Genomic DNA, 4,118 nt, shown 5'->3' with positions numbered 1-4,118 from the left:
CAAGAACCTACAACCAAGATTATATCCAGCAAAGCTATCATTCAGAATTGAAGGTCAGATAAAGAGCTTCACAGATAAGGAAAAGCGAAAGGAGTTCATCACCACCAAACCAGTATTATATGAAATGCTGAAAGGTATCCTTTAAGAAGAGGAAGAGGAAGAAAAAGGTAAAGATTTAAATTATGAACAACAAATATGCATCTATCAACAAGGGAATCTAAGAAACAAGTGAATAAATAATCTGATGAACAGAATGAACTGTTGATTATAATAGAATCAGGGACATAGAAAGGGAATGGACTGACTATTGCGGGGGGAAAGGGGTGTGGGAGATGTGGGACAAGACTGGAAAAAATCGTGCACCTATGGATGAGGACAGTGGGTGGGGAGTGAGGGCGGAGGGTGGGGTGGGAACTGGAAGGAGGGGAGTTATGGGGGGGAAAAAAGAGGAACAAATGTAATAATCTGAATAATAAATATTTAATTATTTTAAAAAATTTTAAAAAAGAACATTACTGACACCTATCTTCCTCAAACTATTCCAAAAAATTCAAGAGGAAGGAACACTTCCAACCTCTTTTTATGAAGCCAGCAATGCCCTAATTCCAAAACCAGATAAAGACACCACAAAGAGCCCTAGCCAGCTTGGCTCAGTGAATAGAGCGTCAGCCTGCAGACTGCAGGGTTCCAGGTTTGATTTCCACCATGGGCACATGCCTGGGTTGTGGGCACAATCCCAAGTAGGGGGTGTGCAGGAGGCAGCCAATCAATTATTCTTTCTCATCATTGATGTTTCTATCTCTCTCTCCTTCTTCCTTCCTCTCTGAAATCAATAAAAAAATATATATTAAAAAAAAAAGACACCACAAAGAAAGGAAATTACAGGCCAATATCCCTGATGAACACAGATGCTAATGTCCTCAACAAAATATTAGCATATCGGGTCCAGCAATATTTTAAAAAGATCATACCATGACCAAGTGGGATTTATTTCAGAGGTGCAAGTCTGGCACAATATTTGCAAATCAATAAATGTGATACATCACATAAACAAATTGAAAGACAAAAATCACATGATCATGTCAATAGAACCAGAAAAAACATTTGACAAAATCCAACACCCATTTTTGATAAAAACTCTGAGCAAAGTGTGAATATAAGGACCGTATCTTAACATAATTAAGGCCATATATAACAAACCTACCGGCAACATCATATTCAATGGGCAAAAATAAAACCATTTTTCCTGAGACAGGAACAAGACAGGTCTGAATTCACCACTCTTATTCAACACTAGAGGTCCGGGGCATGAAATTCATGAACGGGGTGCGGTGGGGAGGGGTCCCCTCTGCCCACCCTGCACCCTCTCCAATCCAGGACCCCTCGGAGGATGTTCAACTGTCAGTTTAGGCCAAGATCGGGCCTAAACCGGCAGTCAGACATCCCTCTCACAATCCTGGACCACTGGCTCCTAATTGCTCACCTGCCTGCCTGCCTGATTGGCCCTCACTGCCTCTGTGTGCCAGCCTGGTCACCCCTAACTGCCCCCTGTTGCTGGCCAGATCACCAACTGCCCTCTCCCTGCCGGCCTGGTCACCCCCCAACTACCCCCCGTGCCGGCCTGGTCACCCCCCAACTGCCCCCCGTGCCAGCCTGGTCACCCCTCACGGCCCCTTCACCAGCCTGGTTGCCCCTCGCAGCCTGCTGTTTAGTCGTTTGGTCATCCCTCAGTAACCACCCTGCCGGGCTGGTAGCCCCATGCAGCCTGCTTGTTCAGTCATTTGGTTGTCCCTAACACCCCCTGCTGGCTTGGTCGTAGGCAGCCATCTGTGAGGGTGTGAGGGTTAATTTGCACATTACCTGTTTACTATATAGGAAGGATAATACTGGTAAGGATGTGGAGAAAGGAGAACCCTAGTACACTGATGGTGGTAATGCAGACTGGTGCAGCCATTATGGAAAACAGTATGGAGTTTCCTCAGAAAATTAACTATGGAACTGCCATTTAACCCAGTGGTCTTACTTCTAGGAATATATCCTTAGAAACCCGAAACACTAATCTGAAAGAATGTGTGTAATCCTATGTTCACAGCAGGACAATTTACAATACCCAAGATCTGGAAACAGCCCAAGTGCGCATCAGTAAATGAGTGGATAAAAAAGCTGTGGTACATTTATTACCATGGAATACTATGCAGCATTAAAAAAGAAGGATCTCTTACCCTCTGAGACAGAAGGGTCCTGGAGAGTATTATGCTAAGCAAAATAAGTGAGTCAGAGAAAGATAAGCATCACATGTTCTCACTCATATGGGGAATCTAATGAACAAAACAAACTGATGAACAGAGTGGATACAGAGTCATAGAAGCATGGCACACACTATAGAATCTCAGAGGGAAGGTGGAGGCGGGGTGGGTAGGTAGGAAGAGATCAACCAAAGACCATGTATGCATATATGCATTACCCATGAACACAGACAATAGGTTGTTGAAGGTCTCAGGTGGGTCATGGGAGCAGGTCATAAGGGGTCAATGGGGGGGGAGGACATAGTAATACTTTCAACAATAAAGATTTAATTAAAAAAAAGAAAATTACCACTTTCCAACCCCTGACGAAAGTACTCTTTCAGACAAGAATTATTTATTACTAGAGGCCTGGTGCATGGATTTGTGCACCGGTGGGGTCCCTTGGCCTGGCCTGCGTCCTCTCGCAACCTGGGACCCATCAGGGGATGTTGGACTGCCAGTTTCGGCCCAATCTGGCAGTCTGACATCCCTTGAGGGATATAGTAATGTGTGAAGCAGCAGGTGGCCAGGGTGCCACTCCTGCTCATCCCACCCTGCTGGGCCTGCCCCTGCCACTCGGTAGTGCTGCCATGGAAGCGGGAGAGGTTCAATCCGCCACAGCTGCGCTCGCTAGCTGTGAGCCTGGCATCTGGCACCATTTGGTGGGCTGAGCCACTAGGGGGCAGCTCCTGCGTTGAGCATCTGCCCCCAGGTGGTCAGTGCATGTCATAGCTACCTGCTAGTCATCCGGTCCTTTGGTCGACTGGCTGTTTACGCTTTTATATATATACTAGAGGCCCGTTGCACAAAAATTTGTGCACTCAGGGGGAAGGGGGGTCCCTCAGCCTAGCCTGTGCTCTCTCGCAGTCTGGGACCCCTCAGGAGATAACGACCTGCTGGCTTAGGCCTGCTTCCGGGTGGCAGAGGGCAGGCCCAATCCTTAGGTGCAGCCCCCGGTCGGGATTAGAGCAGGGCCGACTGGGGAGTTGGGGCACCGCCCTGTCATGCACAGAGCAGGGCGGATCGGGAGGTTGCGATGCCACCCCCAGTCACGCTCAGGGTAGGGCCAATTGGGGGGTTGGGGCACCGCCCCCGTCACACTCAAGGCAGGGTCGATGGGGAGGTTGCGGTGCAACCCCGTCACGCACAGAGCAGGGCCCATCAGGAGGTTGCGGAGCTCCCCCCTGTCACTCAGAGAGGAGGGCCGATAGGGGAGTTGGGGCACCGCCCCCTGTCACACACAGAGCAGGGCGGATCAGGGGGTTGGGACGCCACCACTCTCACACTCAGGGCAGGGCCGATGGGGAGGTTATGGCTCTACCCTGTCACACACAGAGCCGCAGGGCGATCAGAGGTTGGGGAGCTCCCCCGTATCAGGCACAGAGCAGGGCTGATCAGGAGGTTGGGGCGCCTTCCCCTGTCTCAAACAGAGCAGGGCGGATAGGAAGGTTGTGGCCCCACCCCGTCACACACAGAGCTGCAGGGCGATCGGGGGCTTTGGGCGCTGCCCCGTCACGTTGATCCCCGTGCCGGGAGGCCTCTCGGCTCCGCTGATCCTAGTGCTGGGAGGCATATTACCCTTTTACTATATAGGATAGAGGCATGGTGCACGGGTGGGGCTGGCTGGTTTGCCCTGAAGGGTATCCTGGATCAGGGTAGGGGTCCCCTCTGGGATGCCTGGCCAGCCTGGGTGAGGGGATGATGACTGATTGCAGCTGACCACAGCCCCTTCAGGGTGGGAATTCCCACTGGGGTGCCTTGCCAGCCCAGGTGAGGGGCTGAAGACTGTTTTAAGGTTTGCCACAGCCCCCAGCCACCCAAGCTCCCAGTGGA

Source organism: Myotis davidii, unplaced genomic scaffold (genome assembly GCF_000327345.1).
Source record: "Myotis davidii unplaced genomic scaffold, ASM32734v1 scaffold681, whole genome shotgun sequence".
Classification (NCBI taxonomy): Eukaryota; Metazoa; Chordata; class Mammalia; order Chiroptera; family Vespertilionidae; genus Myotis; species Myotis davidii.
This window is presented reverse-complemented; position numbering follows the sequence as displayed.